The following is a 22,801-nucleotide window of genomic DNA, read 5'->3' as shown; positions in this document are numbered from 1 at the left end:
AGAGTAACAATCAAGTTATTTAGCAAATGAAAAATAAAAATAAATCAGCAATGTACTCCTACGCTGCAAAGTAGGAAGGCTATTTTTACCTAAAGGTAAAGGTAAAGGGACCCCTGACAGTCACGAACAACTCTGGGGTTGCGACGCTCATCTCGCTTTACAGGCCAAGGGAGCCGGCATTCGTCTGCTTCCGCAGACAGTTTTTCCAGGTCATGTGGCCAGCATGACTAAGCCGCTTCTGGCGAAACCAGAGCAGCGCACGGAAACGCTGTTTACCTTCCCGCCGAAGTGGTACCTATTTATCTACTTGCACTGCATGCTTTTGAACCAGGTTGGCAGGAGCTGGGACCGAACAATGGGAGCTCATCCTGTCATGGGGATTCGAATCTCTGACCTTTCGATCGGCAAGCCCAAGCGGCACAGTGGTTTAACCTACAGGGCCACCCGCTAAAGGCCCTCAAAATCAAGGCTGCCTCCAAACCTCAAGCACCATCTGACAAAACCTATGAGGCAGCATGAAATACGACACTCCTCCAAGTTCAAGGTCATGCATGTAGGATCAGGCATGTGTATTTTCCAAGTCTGAGGATGCAGGACCCATTCTGCTGTAAACGCACACTTTACACCTTGCAAGGCATTCTACTGAATTTAGCACAACTCACGGAAGTGTGAAAAATCAAGCACGTTATTAAGTGTTTGCTTTAAAACCACAATCCTTCAATATATGACAACCTGATCTATATTTATAAAGATTCACCTTGAAATCTCATTAAAGATGTTCCTTACTACCGCCTGAGCATCGTATAAGAAGGAGGGGAAACAGCCTGCATATAAAAAGTCATTAAAGTTTGATGAGGCCTCATTGAGTCAGCATATTTCTAAACTTTATTCAAGTGACATAATAAATTGCACTAAGCTTAAGGTTTAACACGGGTTGAAATAACGTTAATTTCAAGTAGATTTTTTAAAAGCACTATCATTTTTCTTCATTTAAAACTACCATTCATGTCTTTTAAAAGAATTATTCAATATTTTATTCACCTTTCAGGTGCACTGCAAAATCATGGGCATAATTCAACAAGAAGGTCTCCTATGCGAGCTCTGTTGCTCTTGCATATCTCCCATTCACTTCAAAGAGGAAAGCACAGGAGATCATTCTCCTGGACTGTGCCCTTTATGTTCTGAGAGGCTTAGATATCACAGTCCTCTGAGCCCCAAGCACCCATTGAAGCAGGTGGACAGTGGTGGGTCAGCACTTGATTGTCTTCGCATGCAGGAGAAATGCCGAACTCAACAGGAGCTCACCCTGCCGCAGGGATTTGAACCGTCGACCTTCTGACCGGCAAGCCCTAGGCTCACCCACAGGGCCATTAAGAGTAGGGAGCCTCTTTTCAGCCAAGGGCTACATTCCCTTAGGCAATCTGTTGAGGGCATCCTCAACATCCCTGCATTAGATCATAGGTTCTCCAATGTTGTTAACAGTCTTTTTGCCTGTGAAAACAAGTTGAATAAGCAGAGCATAATGGTCCAAGAGAATGCATTGAAGACCCTAATGGTGCAACTGCACAAAAACATAATATCTAAATAACCTTCTGTTTGTTATTTTCTATATAATAATGTTGTATTAATTTGTTAATTCAAAATAGAACTCTGAAACACACTGATCATACAAAACCTTGTGCAAAAAAGCAAGCTTTCAGCTGGCTCCTAAATCTATACTGTACAATGTTGGCACCGACTGAACTTCCACAGGGAGCACACTCCTCGAGCAAGGCACTGCTGCTATTGTAGCCACATTTTTTAAAATCTGCACACAAAGATGTTTCCAGGTCATTTTGCCTTTACAACACAGCAACCACAATTCCAAGCTTTCTCCATCACAATGAGGACTAGAAACACCTTGTTTCCCAAAGAGGAGCTGGCCTTCACAGGATTCCAGAGATATGTAGCACAGAATCTGCAAGTCAGCCATACGTTTCCCAAATGAGGCTTATAGCCCGTAAAAGGAGTGTTTCAGTTCTTTGAAAATCTCTGCCTCAAATACCACACCCACACAGGCACTGTTACTATAACATTACCGTTACAGACCAAAAGCACAAAATAGAACTGTTCAATTGGAGGGGGGGGGTGCCTGCTTATTCCTTAGAAGACATGCATATAGACTTGTGGTGTTCAGACTGGCCCGTTGCCCTCCCTTCCCTTTCACAGGCTCTTATCTCCCCTCAAACTGCTCCATGTGGCTGTAATTCAGGGGTCCCCAAACTACGGCCCAGGGGCCGGATGCGGCCCACGCGAGCCAATTGTGCAGCCCCCAACGACCTCTGCCGCCGCCCGCTCTTACTGGCGTGCCGCGGTGCGGTTGCCCATCTCCGGGGCAGTGCGGCACCAGAAATAGCTTGTGCGCATGCGCAGGCCGGAGGGCAGTGGAACACGCTCCCATATGCACGTGCACAAGCTATTTCTGGTGCCGCGCCACCCCGGAAGTGCGCCAAAAATGACGTCTGCACATGCGCAGAAGCCATTTCCAGTGCCGTGCTGGAAAAAGCAAGTGCACGCACGTATGGGAGCGCATTTCCCCGCCCTCCGGCCGGCTGCGCAATCAACGCCGGAGGAACCGAGCCGAAGCCGGGTAAGTTTGGGGACCCCTGCTGTAATTGCTACTTGAGTTGAAAAATCAGCGGATTTAAAGTCGTCTGCCTACAAATACATTTTCTCCTATGATTTAAATTAATTGAACTATTTTCCATAAAAACTGTAAGAAGGTGCGCTAAAGGTCAAAACAACAAATGCACAGCCCAACTATATACATCCCTGTTGCTGTGGCCGCACAAAGACTGACAGTGCAATCTCCCACCTTTGCATTAACTACTAGAAACATTAGACCTACCATAGTACAGTACTAACCATCTTATATCATCCATCTGCAATTGCCCAGGGGCTCTTAAGATCTAGCATTAAGAGAACTATGTCCCCTTCCCGATGCACCAGTGCAGGATAGAGATAGCCTTTATCAAGAGGAAAAATGAGACAGGCGCCTCAGATAAAAGAGAGGGAGACAGATCTCATTGCCATGGCCGCAACCCACCAGGAATTTTCTCATGTGCAAGCTCCAATGAAATAAATAGGAATGGCACAGGAGCGTTACTGAGCTGTTGCACAACTCCTGATCATTACACAGGAAGTAGCTGCAGAGAAGCCGTTCTGACGGATTGTATCCTGTGGTAAGAAGATAAGAAGAGCCTGCTGGAAAGGCTAGTGGACCATGTAGTCCAGCATCCTGTTCTCATAGTGGCCAAACAGATGCCTGAGGGAAGCTCACAAGGAGGAACTGAGCACAACTCCTCTCCTGCAGTTTCCAGGTGCTAGAACTCAGAAGCAGACTGCCTCTGACAGTAGAGGAAAGCATAAAAGTAAAGGGTAAATGGACCCCTGACTCTGGGGTTGCGGCGCTCATCTCGCTTTACTGGCCGAGGGAGCAGGCGTACAGCTTCCGGGTCATGTGGCCACCATGACTAAGCCGCTTCTGGTGAATCAGAGAAGCACACGGAAACGCCGTTTACCTTCCCGCCGGAGCGATACCTATTTATCTACTTGTACTTGGACGTGCTTTCAAACTGTAAGGTTGGCAGGAGCAACAGGAGCTCACCCTGTCTCGGGGATTCGAACCGCCGACCTTCTGACCAGCAAGCCCTAAGCTCTGTGGTTTAACCCACAGGGCCACCTGCATCCCAGAGGAAAGCATACATGATCATTAGCATTTGGATTTTCTGCCCCAAGCACCACTGTGTCTTGGCCTTGCTCTGGTTGAGTCCTTGCTGGGTACCAGGAACTATGTGGCCAGTGTAAATAGAAACAGGCCAGGCCATTGAAGAAAACCTCAGAGAATTCTTTATTTTTACCCAATTCCCCCGAATATACAACAAAACAAATTCACTTTCCTTAGAAACACAAGCCCTATATTCTCTTATCACACATAGGCACGCACATAAAGCAACTCTTATTTAGAGGATTTAAAAATAAAGCCTATACCCTAAGTTTCAAACTAAGTAGCTGCCACCATTACCCACACAAAGTCTCTCCCCTCCAACATTTACAACCTGTTTCACAGGTAAGATGCCTTCTAGTACTAGAGCTTGGCTTTGAGTAGTGTTACTGTTGTTGTTGTTGTTGTTAAACTGTCCTTCATCCAAAGATCACAGGGCAGTTTACAGCACTAAAAGGGCAATTTACAATATACATTAAAAGATACAAAAATGGTCTAAAAACAATGAAAGAATAGCAGTATTAACAACACACAAAAGAGAAAATGTATCAGAACTCCCAAAGCTCTTGCTTAAAATATACAAGGCACAGGTGGGAGAATGATAAGAAAATGAGAATACCAAGGGTTAATTGACTTTCATTTGTGTTATAATGCTTTTTCTCTTTGCAGATTTAAACCCACTGGCATTTAGGGACATCTAGGACTGACATAGTTAGTTGTATAGAAATCCTACTAAGGCTAAAAGGAGTAAACAGAAAGGGGATTCTATGGCAGGCCAGTCTGGAGGTGTGTGGGGGGGTGTCATCAAATGATGACCTCACTTTTTTCTCAAAAAATAGTTGCAGACCTCTGAGTGTAAACTGTCAGATAGATACTTAATAATTACATATCTTCATGTAACATGATAGGGGTTTATTCCCCTCACCAGTATGCCCCATTTGCTTTAAATAAAAAGCAGAGCTCCCCACTCCACACAACAGAGGCAGACCCAAGTTTCAGCAAATACTGCCATCACACGTACCGTGTTTCCCACATTTTAAGACACCGTCTTATATTAATTTTACTCAAGAAAATAAGCCTATGGCTTATTTTCGGGGGGTGTCTAAAAATGTTTATTACCATAAGTACCGCATGGTTCTGGGCACCTGCCTCCTCCTGCTGCATTGCTGCTGCTGGCTCCCGGAGGCTCGGGGCGCTCTGCGCGGCGCTGTTGGGCACCTCCGGGAGGAGGAGGAGGCGGCCTGCCCAGCAGCCCCGAGCCACGTGGCATTTTCAACCATAAGCAACAAAGCAAGGCGCAAGGGTAACTGAAAGGAAACACGTTTTTAAAATGGCAAAGGGGGCAAGCTGCTTGTGTACTTGGCGGCGGCAGCGAAGCCCAGAAGCCTATTTGACTGTGAGGAGCGGGAGAGGAAGCGGCGGGAGCGATAACAAAACAAAACCCCACTTCTCGCCCCTTTTTCTCAACTCGCCTGAGAGAACCAAGAGAAAAGCATGGTGTTTGTTGTTAGTTGCCTTGGCAACCCAAAATGGGACGGCAAGTGGGGAGGGACACAAGAGCGAACCGTTAGTGGATCTGTCGGCCGATTGCTCTTGCGCAGCCCCGGATTCGTTCTCCAAACCAAGGCCTGCCTCTCGGATGCCTGGAGCCGCCTTTCAAGCAAAAGTTTTGCCCCCCACCCCCCGCCGTGGCCCGCCCACTCCACTTATTGAAACTGCCTCAGCGCTGCTCTCGGGTTTCACCTGGTTGCACGTTTACGAAAAGGGAAGCTTGCGGCATGGCCAGAGAAGGAGGCGGTGGCGAGACCAAGCCTTTTGGCCGAAGCAGGGAGCCAGCGCTCCTGTTGCTTCTAGTCAGGGCCCATTGACTTGGGACTCTGTGGGGCAGAGCGGGAGCCGGCAGCCGCCTCAGGGGCTCGCGGGGCGCCCTGAGCCTCCAGGAGCAACGCTCTAGCAGCAACGCTCCCGGAGGCTCGGGGCGCTCTGTGCAGCGCTGCTGGGCGCCGACCTGACAGGCTGCTTCCTCCTCCTGCTGCCGCCGGCGTTGCTACCGTACCAGTAGTGCTGAATCCGCGAAAACCGAAGCGGCTGGGGTCAGGAGCACCCAAGCCAGCGGCCTCGTCTCTTCCTAGCCCTGCCAAGGAGGCCTGCCGCCCCGCCGCCCGGAGCTGCTGGGCGCTCCATCCGCGCTGCTGAGTGCTCTGCGCTGCAGCAGCCGGTTCCGGGTGGGGGGCGGCAGGCTGAAATCACTTCAAACAGCGTTTTTAAACGCCATTTTCCCTCCTCAGCGCTGAAGTTCCTCCTAGGCGCGCGCTACAGCTGAGCCAGGAACAGTTGATTCCCGTGCTACAGCTGATCTGCACCTCCCCGCTCTGCTTCCTTGCTTCGCCGGTGCCTGGGTGCTCCGTGCTGCAGCAGCCGGTTCCAGGCCCCAAGCTGGAAGGCATGTCTTATTTTCGGGGTATGTCTTACATTTCTCAAATGCTTAAAATTGCTGCCCTGGCTTACTTAATGACTACGTCTTAAAAAGGGGGAAACACGGTAGTTTGTGTCTCAGAGGTCGTACAAGGCACAGGTGCCTCAAGCTTATGGTTTCTGCAGCTGTTCTTAAAAAGAAGTTCACATTTTCAAGCAACCTTCCTCATAAAATGAGAACTGGCCAAAGGGGGGGGGAATTGCTTTGCATAATCCACCTGTAAATCTTTACAATGCCTCTGAAGACATAAAGGGAAAACACTGTCAGAAATATTACTGGCCTGCCTTTTGACAAATCAAAATTATAAAAAACTAACAATACAGTGGTACCTCAGGTTAAGAACTTAATTCGTTCCGGAGGTCCGTTCTTAACCTGAAACTGTTCTTAACCTGAGGTACCACTTTAACTAACGGGGCCTCCCGCTGCCGCCGCACAATTTCTGTTCTCATCCTAAAGCAAAGTTCTTAACCCGAGGTACTATTTCTGGGTTAGCGGAGTCTGTAACCTGAAGCGTCTGTAACCTGAGGTACCACTGTACTGAAGCAGGAAACTCAGGTCTTTGTTATAAAAGTAAAGCAACGTAGCATGTAAAAGGTTCACCTTTTTGGTTATGCATGGAGTGAGACAAACCATGAGTCTAGGTACGGAAAGAGGAGGTACGAAAAGGAGGAGCTGAGCAGTAGCTATTTTTCCTGTGAGTATCCACATGATAGTGCAATTGCTAACGTAGTAGAAAAATCAGCTAGAGAACTAGTACGGCCTAGAGCAAACAGAGGAAGCATAAAGGCAGCCTTTTAATAAATGGCTTACACCAGAGTCAGACTTCATTTATCACATTTGTATTCCATCCCTCCTCCTAACAGCTCAGGGTACATGGCGTTATCTCATTCTTTCCTAATATCAGCCCTGAGAGGAAGTCTGGGACTGGCCCAAGGCCACCAACTTAGTGGTCAAGGAAAAATATGAAATCAGATTCAAGTCTATTATTCCAGCCAGCATTCGACTTGGGCTCTTCAGTCAGTACAGTGCAATCTGGGAAAGAGCTAGTCATCATCATCAGCTACGTGCAGCAAGAATGCCTAATAATAGGAGAGAGTGAAAGAAAATTTGCAGAATACAGATGAGAGAGGAAACTGTTTCCAACACAAACATTCAATGACCATTGTCACAGTACTTTCTGTATTCTGATCCACAGCATGATGAAATAGAGTACAGTGGTACCTCTGGTTAAGAACTTAATTCGTTCTGAAGGTCCGTTCTTAACCTGAAACCATTCGTAACCTGAGGTACCACAGCTAATGAGGCCTCCTGCTGCCTCCACGTGATTTCTGTTCTCATCCTGGGGCAAAGTTCTCAACCCGAGGTACTACTTCCAGGTTAGCGGAGTATGCAAACTGAAGTGTTTGTAACCCGAGGTACCACCATACAGCTGCACCCCACTAAACCATGCAAAGCTTAGTTGCACATTGCATGATGGGGAAACAAAAACACATTGTAAAAATGTTTGCTCAATTTATGAAGCCACACTGGTTAATATTTACCACAAAGCCCTAAAAGCAGTCAGTCACATTCTTCTGCACCTTTTAAAAATGCGACTTTCATCTTACATGGAAGTATTTTCTTGAACCACACACTTCTATAATATCCGGCTTGATTATTTTAGTTTAATGTTTACTGCTGTATCATTTTTGTGTATGGCACATAAAGTACTTTTGACAGATGGCTGGGATGTAAATTATGAAAATAAACGAATAGGGGGGAACTTGCAAGCCGTACATATTCATCTGTTCTTGCTGTGCATAGATGCGCTGGAAAGCCACAACTGAATGGTGCCTCTTAGGGCATGTACACCAAATTGCGTCTGCAAACATCACACGCACCCAACGTATGGTTTTCCTCCTTTTCCCCATATACTTAGCACTCACATACATGATTGAGTGTGTGTGTGTGTGTTTCAGTCAATAGCCAGTAGAGAATGAATGTATATGAAGTGTCTGAACACTTTAAAGTGTCATTATTATTATTATTATTATTATCATCATCATCATCATCATGTTAGTACTATGATATGTGAAGGAAGACTAACACCTTTGAAGTGGCTCTCAGAAAGCAACTATTGGTGATTTTCTTTCGCTTTGATACAAATAGTTGAAGAAGAAATAGCACACATTTCAGGATGTTTGAATGTAAACAAGAGAAACACTAAATCAATCTCACCCTCTCAGTTTTGATTTTCTGAAACACATTTTTATTCTTTTTAGACATCAGCAATTCATACGTGCACCAGAGCTGAGATTTATAGTATAATACTATGCATCTCGAAGCTACAAACATCAGTTTGACCAAACTGCTGGAGGCAGTGGTAGACAGGAGTGCTATGGTCCATAGGGTCACAAAGAGTTGGGCACGACTAAACGACTAAACAACAACAACACTATGCATCTTTGCTCAAAATTCAACTATGTTTAATAGGGCCCTAGTAACTGTTCACAGGATGGGCAGATCACATCACAAACTGGCACCTGTCTATATCATATCATTATTTTAATAAATTTATTGTTCTCTGTTCCACTAAAATAAGTTCACAAAGCAGCAAATTTCACATACAGCAAAAATGTAAATAGAAGCAATCCATAACAATTGAAATACCGGTACAAATGAAACTGAAAAGACAAAAACAAATTGCATCAAGATAGCCAGGAAAAATCTTTTTTATAGCAACATTGTCCCAGGCCTAGCAGCAGAATGAAAGCAAAGAAGTGGTCTGATAGATATTTCTAAGAAGAGAATTCCAGAAGATAGTAGCCAGTTATTAGTCATAGTCAGAGCAGATGTGATGAAATTAATGGGCATGACTAATTCAGGTCCTTTAATTTTAACAGGTCTACTCTGAGTACAACTGAGTAGAACCCAAAGACTGAGTACAGTACAGAAGAGTCCCTTTTCAGCTGACCTAGCCAATGAACCCTGCTTGGCAGGGGGTTGGACTGGATGGCCCTTGTGATCTCTTCCAACTCTATGATTCTATGATTCTATGAACCCACAATACTTCTGTTCCAAGCCTTTGATTGGTCCACTGGGAATAAATTCTTCCCGTGCAGTTCTGTACAAGCAAAAAAACCCTTCCAATAGGTAATACATCTACTACAACAAAGGTTATTATTCAATAGGTAATACATCTACTACAACAAAGGTTATTATTTATATAACACCCATCTGCCCCAGCCACTCTGGGCAGCTCCCAACAAAATATAAAAAACATCAAAGAAACATAGTACCGTATGCATGCGCATTCAACTGCCGCTCTAAAGGTATCTGCGTCACCCAGGAAATCGCAGCCGCAGTCTGGAAAGGTCCCTTCCTGGTTGACAGAAGAAGCTGTTTTCAACAAAGCCCAGTGACGGGGAAGCACGCAGCTGTGTTGAGGCAGCATTGGGTGTTGAAATTTTGAGCCCGGGGCAACCGCTCCTGTGCCCTCACCCCCATGCTACACCATTGGCCTGAATTCTAAAGGGAGACCTTGCAGAACCAGGTGGTAAAACATTTCCTGTGTGATATTGGTGGCAGGGAGGAAAGTGAATATGTTTGAATTGTTCCCTAAGAAGCTACCAAACCATCCAGCTCATCACCGCATCCTATCCTAGCCACCAGGAGCTCTCCAAAATCATAGAATCGTGGAGTTGGAAGGGACCCCTAGGATCATGAACTCCAACCCCCTGCAATGTAGGAATATGCAGCTGTCCCATATGGGGATTGAACCTGCAATCTTGGCATTATCTGCACTATACAGTGGTACCTCAGGTTAAGAACTTAATTCGTTTTGGAGGTGCGTTCTTAACCTGAAACTGTTCTTAACCTGAGGTACCACTTTAGCTAATGGGGCCTCCTGCTGCCGCCACGCAGCTAGAGCACGATTTCTGTTCTCATCATGAAGCAAAGTTCTTAACCCGAGGTACTATTTCTGGGTTAGCGGAGTCTGTAACCTGAAGCGTCTGTAACTCGAGGTACCACTGTACTATGACCAACTGAGCAATCCATTGTCCAGACAAAAGATTTATTTATTTTTTGCTTAGTGGGGAAGAATTAAAACATGTTATCTTACTACTTGTAGCTTCAAGTAATACTGCCCAGGAAAAGAATTACCACTCGATATTTATTGGTGTGACTAGCATACCCAGAAACCAGTGCATCTTTATTTTTTTTGCTGTAGTACCTGGCTCCAAATCCAGCAACATTTTTGCTGCTGCTTCTCCTTCAGATAAGTTTTTTTGCTTGATAATTTCTTTCTCCCAAGCGTACAGTATGTTTATTTGATGAAACGTTTATTTGGCGCCTTATTTTTAAAGAAAAAAATCCTTTAAAAAAACACCCTTAGAACTACTCTTAAAGGGATTAGGTAGGGGAGTAACTCTGCAATTGACATGATTGTCACAATGGTGAGCCAATCAGCAGTCTGCACAGCCAGATTATCATGAAGCTGAGGCTCCAATACTTTGGCCACCTCATGAGAAGAGAAGAATCCTTCGAAAAGACCCTGATGTTGGGAAAGATTGAGGGCACTAGGAGAAGGGGACGACAGAGGACAAGATGGTTGGACAGTGTTCTCGAAGCTACGAACATGAGTTTGACCAAACTGCGGGAGGCAGTGCAAGACAGGAGTGCCTGGCGTGCTATGGTCCATGGGGTCACGAAGAGTCGGACACGACTAAATGACTAAACAACAACAACAACAACAACCTGAGGAATGCTAACTTACACACACACACACACACACACACACAAACACAAAAGAAAAAGGCAATTGTAGATGCACACCTTATGCAGCTTTCAACAAGAGATTTCAACCTATCCTGACAAAATCTCCCATTACTGTACCTACAAAAGCTCAAACCTATTTCCAGATCTGCCTCTTTGAATGAAAGTCTATTGCCTCTAATCTCCTCTATCATTTTATTAATGATTTCTCTTCATGCATTTGGCTCTCCTTTCTACCACCAAGTTTTGCAAATGCTAAAGAAAATGAAGAGATGCACATTTTTAATGATACCGGTTGTGTATTAATTAAACTGGAATGCACAAAAAACAAATTTACAAAATAAAAACTAAAATTCATGTATCTTTGCTAATGAAGGATGAGTATGAAAGTAATTTTACTTTCCAAGGAAAATATTCAGCAAGTGGGATGATGGACAAATACAAATAAATTAAGTTTTGTAGCAAGGTCTCAGAGCCCCGTGCTTTCAAGACATCAGAGAGGAAACATCCCAAAGAGATTCAGTGATTTCATCAAAGGTCCCACCAGGGAAAGCAGAGACAATCTCTCACCAGGGAATACAAGGAACAGGTTGTTCAATTCCTGTTTGGTCCCAAGAGACACGGCATCTCAGCCTCTCCCAATACTAGGGTGCAGCTTTGAACAATATTACTGAAATTTCTCATTAGGACTGCTCAAAACAACTTAGCAGTACCACTGTTCCACCTTGGAACTTTCTACAAAATGACAGCAGGATAATACATGTATTATTAAAAGACACAGGCAACACCTTGCAGTAAATGACAGCTGCAATTCTATGCATCACTTACATACTATGAGTAAACTCAACTGAACGAGGTGGGACTTATTTCAAAGAAAACAATAACAGGACAATGATTTTACTAAAATATGGTGTTCCAGACTAACAGCAGTCGACAAGTACACACTACTTTTTTTAAAAAAAAGAGGGACCTCTTTTTCAAGTTAAGTCAAGAAGCACTGTATCACTGACACAACCATCCTGCACATTTCCCTTGCAGCATCAGGATAACATCCCTGCAATGCTACCAAAGCATTGCAGTAACAAGGATACAATGGAGAAGCAGGCCATGATTCTTCATCCTAAGAACATGTTTTTGGCTCAGCTAAAATCTAGTTCTCACTAGATGTGGTAAATCTGTGTCTGAGCTATACCACTTTAGATGGGTGAGGGGCTGCTCATCACTAAATGGTTCATACCACGGCCAACAAGATCCCCAGGCATGCACCTCCAGATGGTGGAGGTGTCAGGTGCCATCCTGCAACCCAGGGATCTTCACTTGGTCGCAGGTGGTCAAAAGCCAGGTGCAAAATGCGCCAGGCAACTGGCCAATTTCGAACACTACCAACAACAACAACAAAAACCCTATCTCCACATAGAAAAGCTGGTGTCAAAGGGTCTCCCAGTTCTAGCTTTGTCAAGACATGGGTTCACAACCACAGTGAGAAATATGCCTAAGTCTAGGGATCAAAATAATAAATTTGAAGAATCTATGCAGGCTAGCAAATACTTACTTACTTACGGTTTTCATTTATTACACATTTATTTCATATTTCCTCCAGGGAGCTCAGAACAACATACATTCCCCACATTTCATCTTTACAACCATGGTGTGATGTAGCCAAAGCTGAGAGGCTGTGACTGATCCAGTCCATCAATCACATTGACACTAGACTGGCTCTCAGATCATCTAACTCTGCTGTCAAGAGTAGCATCACAAATATCAAATGCCTCACCAGTCTCAGACGTTCCTAACTTTATTAAAAGTTTCGACCAATTATCATAAAGTCAAGTCAATACAGAGAAAACACTTGGTATATTATAAAAAATGGTATCACCAGCCAGCAACAATGTATGATCTATTTCCCCCCCCCCTTTTTTTAACATTCTGTTTGAGAGTGTGTGGGTTTCCCTTTGACTTCTTATAGCATTTAGACCGAGAAGCTTATTGATCAATACGAAGAAATCCATTCCGATTACCAGTAAAACGTCGCTGGTACAAGACATAAAGAATTCCCCAAAGAAGTGATCAAAATGATGAGGATTAAGGCTGCGTAATGAGACTACAAGTTCACAGGGAGACAGCGACAACAGAGTGAATGAGAAGTGAGTCTAATGTGACTTGCCATGCCTCTTCTATTGCGACTACCACTGCAAAGTCACAAAAGATCTGTGTCTGCTCTGCACACAGCAAAAGAGAAGGAATGGATCAGCTGGCAGCAACGATAGTTGCCGCTTTTACAGCACAGAAAGCCTTGCTCATTAATTGCTTTCATTAGCAGATTTCATTTGTGTTTTCTAATCCACTTCAGGGTTAGAAGATGCCCTTGCTTGCCCTAGGTCAAGAAGCCGTGGGTGATGATATTCCAGATTTGAAATTAATGAGTTGTTTTGCTGGTTGCAGTGTTAGGAGACTGGCAATGAATTGACATTTTGCTACAATAGTGGGGGGAAGTACAAAAACGTCATCAAAATCACAGCTTGTAAAGAACGCCAGTATACCACAGCAGAGATGCTTCTTATCTGCAGTGTTTCTTACCAAGTACTGGTAGACCAGGTCTATAACCATTCTTTAGTATGTAAACTTCATACTCCATGTGGAATCGCAGGTTATTGGAAAACACTTCTCTCAATGATAAGTCCCATTTCAGTATGCATCACCCTGTACTACATGTACTTTTTAAGTCACTAGTCCACAGGGACAGTACACACAGTTTGCAGGTTCCAAGTCTCCTCCTCCAAGACACACACACACAAACACACAGCCATGCAGGCTTGCTGTGTACCATTTTTGTAAACTCTGGAATGCTTACCGAAAACGTCTCATAGCTCAAAAGCGCTGTGGCGGTCACAAAATCAAACAAGATGGGGAGTTGCTCTTTCACCCTGGGAATTCAGGGCCTCCCAATTTGCTTCTTAATCTGCTAATATTTAAAAACCCTCTACAAAACATCACTACCTCCCGGCGGCATAATTCAGAAGGAGGCAACACGGACGCAAAACAATGAAAGGAGTAGCAGAGAGAGATGGATTGAGTTTCCAACTCTCCTTCGATGCTAATCTCTCCCTAGCCCCGGAATTGCACCAAACTTGGTCATGGTTGCAGGAATGCACATGACTCATGGCCGTATTGTGGATGGATCTGCAAAAGAGGCAGGTGGGCTGGACTGTGCGTGTGTGTGTGTGTTTGCGCGTTTCTGTGCGTGAGCGCCTCGGAGGGAGGGCTGGCGGGGGGAGAGAAAGAGAGAAAGCAAACTGCAGTGCGTGGGATTAGACCCAAGGGGAGTCGCAGCTGGGGTTGGACGGCGCATCCTCGCGACCGCCACCCATGCAAAACAGTGGGCAGGCGCAGAGAACTTCTGGGGGTGAGAGGGTCAGCGGCGGCAGCCACAGCCATAGCCCACAGCACATAGGGGGAGAAGGAGGAGCTGCAGATCATCTTCCCTCCATCCCCCATCCCCCGCTTGCTCTCCTTCCCGAGCCTTGCGCTGTAAGGGGGAAGGCTTGCGCTGCAAGGGGAACCTGCGGGGCATCCCTGCTCGGCTCCACATGGGCATCCTCCCCCGCCTCCGCTCCCTCCTTGCAACTCTGCGCAAGGGCACCATCACAAGCAGCAGCACCCTCCCCCGGCGCCCAGCTCTGTTCCCAAGGACAGAGCCTCGCCAACGCCATGACAGTGTCTGAGAGGAGAAACTAAGCGCTTGGCAAGACCCCCCCCCCGCCGGCCGAGCCCGGGCCGCCTGACCAGCCGCCGGCTCCTTGGCCCCTGCCTCCTGCCCTGCCCGGCGAGCGCAGAGTTCATTCATAGGCTGGCCCAGGGCCGCCTTGCGCACCCCGCGAACCCCTCACTCGCGCACGGCGCGCCAATAAAAAGTTCAGAGCCCAACTTACCTAAAATGGCTCCTGCAGCAGCCAAAATACAAACAGCTATTATTTGGTGAAGTTTAGCCCAGACACCCTGCAAGGACAGCCTAGCCTGGCCCCGGCACGCCCCCGCGCTACAGCCACTGGCCACCCGCAGCCCCCCGGCGCCTGCCATTGGAGAGGCGGCCCGTCAGCCAAGCGCAGCCCGCTCCAAGCTTGGCTGCAGCGCGCTTATTGCTAGCTCCATTGTGCTCCTATTTGCATTGATGTGATCGCTGCCGGGATTGGCTATGGCAGGGACCGAGCATTCCCCCCCCCGCACCCTCCCCGCAATTCCTTTTGCCTCCCGGATCTGCAGCCCCGGTCCTTCTCTGCCCTGCCTCCCGCCCCCTTCCAGCTCTCCAGCTCTGTTGCCCAACGCAACTGTAGCTGCAACTTTCCAAAGGCTAGCAGAGAAAAGAAGGATTTCGCCCCCCACTCCCGAATCCTCCAATCAAGGGTTTTTTTACTTACTTCAGCCAGCATTAAAAGCGGAGGAGAAGAAGGGAGGGAGGAGGAGAAGCGGGGGAGAACCTCTCCCCCTTTGCATTCCACGTCTTTGCTCGCTTTTCATGTCCCGGATGTGCGATTTCCTGCATTTAAAGCACAGTGTATGGAGGTGGAATGTGCAACCTCCGAGCAGGACGATGCAGGTCTTTTTTTTCGCGTGTGGGAAGGAGAAATGGGCATAGTACTGGGGGAGGGGGAGGATGCCAACTTTCCTTGTTCTAAGAGATGTGGGGTAGCGCCAATCTAGACGAGCTATTCCTTAGCGTAGCTTTCCTCTCCTCCCCCTAAAAAAATATATCTGTTGAGTAATGGCTGCAGTGGGAGTTAATCAAACACATTCTGAAGACCTTTCTTTTGCTAACTGGTTTTAATGTTATTTTATTGGTTCCAGGCTAATGTGCGCAGTTGATACGCTGGTTGAATAGTGCACCTATGGAAGATACTAATTCCTGGAAAAGAAACATTGAAATAAGACCTCTTGCCTTCTGCCAGCTATGGTATTTTCTTTCCCCCATATGTAGGCTGGTGAGTAGGGTGTTACTCTTTGGAAAATATGAACAAGCTGATACAGCATGAGCAGGGTAGATCCTTGCCAAACATCTGTATGCCTATTCAGTCATGGAATTACTTCACAATGTGCCTAGTGCCCAAACTCGCCCACATTTACCACAGGGACAGCTCAGTGCAGCTTTGTTGTGGCATAGCAAAAGTGGATAGACTTAGCAGATGGGGGGCATGGCACAAAGCAATCACACCAAGTGCTTCGCCATATGCTAAAATAGGTGCTAGGGCCCAGGTTTTGCATGAACTAAGTTTCTGGTTCAATTTCTGATACTTGCTTCAGGTGCTACTGCCTATTTTTGATGACCCAGCTGTACAAGGAATGGTTTGCTGCAGTTCGGATAGAGATATACCAAACATATAGCCTATATAGGTAAAGGTAAAGCGACCCCTGACCATTAGGTCCAGTCATGACCGACTCTGGGGTTGCAGCGCTCATCTCGCATTATTGGCCAAGTGAACCGGCATACAGCTTCCAGGTCATGTGGCCAGCATGACAAAGCCGCTTCTGGTGAGCAGCACACGGAAATGCCGTTTACCTTCCTGCTGTAGCAGTACCTATTTATCTACTTGCACTTTGACGTGCTTTCGAACTGCTAGGTTGGCAGGAGCTGGGACCGAAAAACGGGAGCTCACCCCGTCACAGGGGTGTTCTCAAAGCTACGAACATGAGTTTGACCAAACTGCGGGAGGCAGTACAAGACAGGAGTGCCTGGCGTGCTCTGGTCCATGGGGTCACGAAGAGTCGGACATGACTAAACAACAACAATAAAGACAGTGAAAGGTTCAATACAGTATAGGAAACTGCCTTACACCGAGTCAGAACATTGGTCCATCTAGATCAGTATATTCTACTCTGATGAAGTGGCTCCTCAGGGTTTCGGACGGTTTTTTTTACTGAAGATACTGGGGATTGAACCAGGGAGCTGTATGCAAGGCAGAAGCCCTACCACTAAGCTAGAGCCCTTCCCCGTATGCATATGTTTACTGGATACACACACAAAAAAATGGCATTGTAGGTGAGAAGTTGATTTCTTGCGGCAAAATTAAATACAAATTATATTTTTTAAAAAATGCAACAACTGTGTAAGTCCACCAACTGGAGTACCACTACCAGTTGGGAGTAGAAGATCCTAGCATTCATACCCATGCTAACTAGGGAGTTGCCCACTTAGCTAGTCAAGCTGGTCCTTCTGCACAGATCCGTTCAACCAACATTCTGGATATGTCCATTTGGTCATATAAATCAGTCCTCAATCAAATTAAGGATAGACCAAAGTACCAAACAAAGCTGCAACTTTTCCAAAGTCACTGCAGCATGCTGTTACCCACATGGGAAATAAATACGTCTGCTACACTGATAGATTTGACCAAGCTGCGGGAGGCAGTGGAAGACAGGAGTGCCTGGTGTGCTCTGGTCCATGGGGCCACGAAGAGTCGGACACAACTAAACAACAACACACTGATAGAAATTGTAGTAAGGAAATCTCAAAATACTAAAGTTTGCAGACATTTGACAAAAAAGTTATAGTTCCGTGTTACATCTTCATTTTTCCATTAGTTTACATCTTCATTCTTCCATTTTCTCAGTTACTTCTATGAGGTAAGCTGAGGAATTGGTATATTGCAATAGATTCCTTTTCCCTCCGTTTACAACTGTTGTCATCAAGAAGGTACACTGCACTACTTATTTCTAAACACATTCTATTCTGTACTTCCATTTGCCTGTTATAGTTCTTCTAAATCTCTCTTCATATTATCACACTTATTTCCTTTACTTTCTCACAGCTCTTGTTCTGGACAGATTTACCAAGCATGTCATCTTCCTTATTTCTCTAGACATTGTACTCAAATTTCCGAAATAAATGATGAACTGAGTAACAAAATACTTTCTCCTGCAACTGTTCTCATACCAAACATCTAATTCCTTCCTTCACTATCTCCTACACATTCATTTTATAATATGAATTTTACTTATTTTTTTTAACATATGGCACCTTGCATCTTTTATCAGTTGCAATGCACAATCATACCTGGGATCAAATACCCTGTTTCTCATATTTTAAGACATACCCATAAAATAAGCCATAGCAGGATTTTTAAGCATTCAAGGAATATAAGCCATACCCCGAAAATAAGACATAGTGATAGGTGCAGCAGCAATGCCGGCTGTGGTAGGAGGAGGAGGAGGAAAAAAATAAGACACCTCCTGAAAATAAGCCATAGTGTGTTTTTCTGAGGAAAAATAAATATAAGATGGTGTCTTATTTTTGGAGAAACACGGTAAGGAGCGTCTCATATATTTTTTGCACGTTAAAGAAACCCTGTGCTTCCAAGCTACAGTATTGTTTACCTGGCCTATATCGTTTACTCTTTCTGGTTTTAGAGATCCCATCAAAAATGGTAACTGGTTCCATTATTGGAAGATCACTGGAAGAAATAATATCATGGTCATATAAAGAAGACGACATAATTTTGGAAGTCAGCTTTACAAAAGGCACCATGCTAGATCTTTCATTTAAGTACTAAAAAATTCCAGTGGATGAAATCCAACTGCTGCTGTCCGTGTGCTGATAAATGGAAAATGAGGTGAAACTGTAGATCAAAAGAAACCAGTAACATTTGTTTTACATTCTGTTCCCTTCTGACATCTGTGACACTAGCGTCTGAGTAACTAGAAGAAATGTCTAAATGTCTGCTTCACAAGTATTGTTCAGATCTTTGGGAGAATTTTCCTTATGAAATGCTGCATCTGAGATACAGCTATAGATATAGATATGCCTTAGAACTGGATATGGAACAACTGATTGGTTCAAAATTGGGAAAGGAGTACGACAAGTTTGTATATTGTCTCCCTGCTTATTTAACTTATATGCAGAATTCATCATGCGAAAGGCTGGACTAGATGAATCCCAAGCAGGAAATAAGATTGCCGGAAGAAATATCAACAACCTCAGATATGCAGATGACACAACCTTGATGGCAGAAAGTGAGGAGGAATTAAAGAACCTTTTAATGAGGGTGAAAGAGGAGAGCGCAAAATATGGTCTGAAGCTCAACATCAAAAAAACCAAGATCATGGCCACTGGTCCCATCACCTCCTGGCAAATAGAAGGGGAAGAAATGGAGGCAGTGAGAGATTTTACTTTCTTGGGCTCCTTGATCACTGCAGATGGTGACAGCAGTCACGAAATTAAAAGACGCCTGCTTCTTGGGAGAAAAGCAATGACAAACCTAGACAGCATCTTAAAAAGCAGAGACATCACCTTGCCGACAAAGGTCCGTATAGTTAAAGCTATGGTTTTCCCAGTAGTGATGTATGGAAGTGAGAGCTGGACCATGAAGAAGGCTGATCGCCGAAGAATTGATGCTTTTGAATTATGGTGCTGGAGGAGACTCTTGAGAGTCCCATGGACTGCTAGAAGATCAAACCTATCAATTCTTAAGGAAATCAGCCCTGAGTGCTCCCTGGAAGGACAGATCGTGAAGCTGAGGCTCCAATACTTTGGCCACCTCATGAGAAGAGAAGAATCCTTGGAAAAGACCCTGATGTTGAGAAAGATTGAGGGCACTAGGAGAAGGGGACGACAGAGGACGAGATGGTTGGACAGTGTTCTTGAAGCTACGAACATGAGTTTGACCAAACTACGGGAGGCAGTGCAAGACAGGAGTGCCTGGCGTGCTATGGTCCATGGGGTCACAAAGAGTCGGACACGACTAAACGATTAAACAACAAATAGATATGCCTACTTTTGGAAAAGCTTGAGATCCACCCTCTACCCCTTCCCAGTATCTTTATTATATGAGATTTACAAAAAATACAACTGCTACTGATTTTTTTAACGAAGTGTCCGTAGCCCTGTGGATTTTTTGCACACTGCCATTGACTCTGGCAGAATCTGAATAATGTTTCAGTAAACTAGCATTTGACAAAAACTGCATCCCTTTATACTATGGGCAAGAACAGTTAAGCCACCTAGCTATTTTGTCTGTTGAGTGTCAACTTGGAAGAGAATTTGGGGAAATTATACATGCTTTTACAATGAATAAGACCGGAAAAATACAGTAAAAGATTTAAGTTAACTGGTTTATTTATCAAATGTGTGCAGTAATGTTCTTACATTAGTCTAAAAGCAAAATGCAACAGACTGCTGATGGAAGCACATTGCCACTAACATGTGACACGATTGTAAAAAAAAAAAAAAATCTGCACTGGCTGCCCATCTACTACTGAGCTAGGTTGAAGGTTCTTGTATTAATTTACAAAGCCCTGAATAACAGGTCCAGGGACTACCTGGACCCTTATATTCCAGCTCAGTCACTGAGATCATCTGTTGGGAACATTGCTGGTTGTCCCCCAAGCTGGCAAAGCTCATGGGACTTCAACCTGAAACCAAGCCTTTCATGTCATTGATCTAGTTGAGTAGGGTGTTCTTCAACTAGCAAATTAGGAGGTGAATTCTGTATTAGCCTTTGAATGTTTGCTGCAAATATTTCTGTAATAGTTGGCGATCTGTTTTAATTTTTAATGTATTTTTATTGTGGTCCTATAATGGTTGTAAACAGCTTTGATTTTTTTTAAATAAATAACAGTACACAAATATTTTTATAAAATAAAGATAACATCAACAGGATAATACTTTTATAAGGAACAACAAAGTTACAAAATAGAAATCTTTATAGAATTCTTCTTCAAGCCAAGTATTATATGAAACAAAAATAGTGAATGATTAGTTTTTTTCAGGTGGATAGTAGGTAGAAAAGTCCCAGAGTGGCCCATGTAGTAATTTCAGAAACAATGGAAATGTGGTTTTCAGGTGAAAATAAAAATATTTATTTCATTACTCATGAGATTGTAAGTGTATGATAGGACAGGGGCATGCATTACAAGTTTGTACTGGGGCCCACCAAAATGATACTTGAGCTCTGTGTTCCATCCCAAGGGAATGAAATATAAAGCCATATTTGACAGCTGCCCCCATAAACCATGTAAAGTGTCTAGAGATTTGTCAAAGTCTGAGCCTCAGTATTTTCTCAGAATCTACCATAAATCTTGGTACATCAATGTTTGCTATGTGTTTGGACACCTCTAAAGATAACCTAACCAAATTTTGCATAGTGATTTCCAGTATCAAGAATAAAGTTTTTGTCTATGTTTAGATACAACTAGATGACATTTTGAATCAAGATGGCAGTCTAAACTTTTTAAACTCCAAATCCTATCAGCTAGCATGGCCAATAGTCAGGAATGATTAGAGTCATAGTACAACCACATCTAGAGACCCACAGGTTTTCCTGCTGTTATTACGGTAGTTGTGAAGTTGAACAAAACAGGGAATTTCTGAACAGCTGCAGCTGCTTGTGAAGAGACGAAAAAATCTGTATCTACTGTAATGATCTCTTTTGCACAATTATCATAAGCCCCGACACTTCAAAATCCAAAAGAGATCCAGGAAGTTACAGAGCTTTCTAATTGCTCCAATAGTGAGAAGTCTGGGAAATTAATGAGAAATATTATCCGTGCTAACAACCACCAATCTCTCTTTTTCTCCAATATCTATGCTTTTTAATATAGTTAATACCTGTATATAAACTTGCAACTTGTAAGTAATGCGTGAAACACAAGGAATAGACAATTCATGATAACTGCAGGAAAATGAGTCATAGCTAGTATGTGGGAAAACTAAACAAACGTTTATTCTATGTGTACTTTGAATATGGGACATAGTCACCATGGAAAACATCGCTCATCAGCAGTCATGGACATGGCAAATGTTGTAGATGTTCTAATGACACCACTCTCAATTAGGCATCAGCACAACAAGATGGGGCAGCATATAAACCAAACCAAAGTACAGATTATTTGTATCTCTTTACTTTGAAAAATGAATAAATCCCATTTGTGATAGACTTTGGCATGTTGTTTATTTTGAGACACTTTTGTTATGTCTCTATTTTTCCAAAGTTCTTTTTTCCCCTTTGGTTAATTATTTGCTATGTTGAGCAAATAATTTGCTATGTTGATCAAAGAATTGAGAAGATGACCAAAAAATAAACCTACAAGAGCAAAAAAAAAATCCTTATGCTGTCCCTTCCTTTTCTAGGTTGAGTTTCCAATTCCAATTTTCTCTGCATTGCATCCTTTCTTCACTAGATTTTACAGAGAATCCAGATGACATGGTTGATAACAAATAGTTGCATTGCAATGGTTTTTGTGTTGTACTCACATGGAAAGTTTTTAATGCAATTTCAGCACAAGCCTGTCCAGTAAGGACATGCAACATGCTATTGCGGCTTTTCAGGGCTTCTGTGCCTTTAATTAAAGTTACGTATTTGCCAGTTTACTTTCTTAGGTTCCATGATCACTGCAGATGGTGACAGCAGTCATGAAATTAAAAGACGCCTGCTTCTTGGGAGAAAAGCAATGACGAACCTAGACGGCATCTTAAAAAGCAGAGACATCATATTGCTGACAAAGTTCCGTATAGTTAAAGCTACGGTTTTCCCAGTAGTGATGTATGGAAGTGAGAGCTTGACCATAAAAAAGGCTGATCGTTGAAGAATTGATGCCTTTGAATTATGATGCTGGAGGATATTCTTGAGAGTCCCATGGACTGCAAGAAGATCAAACCTATCCATTCTGAAGGAAATCAGCCATATGTGCTCACTGGAAAGTCAGATCCTAAAGCTGAGGCTCCAATACTTTGGCCACATCATGAGAAGAGAAGATTTCCTGGAAAAGACTCTGATGCTGGGAAAGATTGAGGGCACTAGGAGAAGGGGACGACAGAGGAC

The 22,801-nt window shown here is 44.2% G+C and overlaps 1 protein-coding gene across 7 annotated transcripts in view; it reads right to left on the bottom strand.

Annotated features, from left to right (window-relative positions):
• The window catches only part of CHD6 (chromodomain helicase DNA binding protein 6), a 104,292-nt gene extending 88,839 nt beyond the window's left edge, over window positions 1–15,453 (bottom strand). For 4 of the 7 annotated variants that reach the window (XM_060277238.1, XM_060277236.1, XM_060277237.1 and 1 more), the window contains exon 1: window positions 14,924–15,023. The gene's annotated coding sequence lies outside the window, so the exon portion shown is untranslated. Of the gene's footprint in view, window positions 1–14,923; window positions 15,024–15,409 lie in introns of those variants that run through there. The other 3 variants (XM_060277234.1, XM_060277240.1, XM_060277235.1) reach the window with 2 other exon arrangements.
• Window positions 15,454–22,801: the final 7,348 nt, after the last annotated feature.

This window comes from Zootoca vivipara, chromosome 7 (genome assembly GCF_963506605.1).
Source record: "Zootoca vivipara chromosome 7, rZooViv1.1, whole genome shotgun sequence".
Lineage (NCBI taxonomy): Eukaryota > Metazoa > Chordata > Lepidosauria > Squamata > Lacertidae > Zootoca > Zootoca vivipara.
This window is presented reverse-complemented; position numbering and strand designations above follow the sequence as displayed.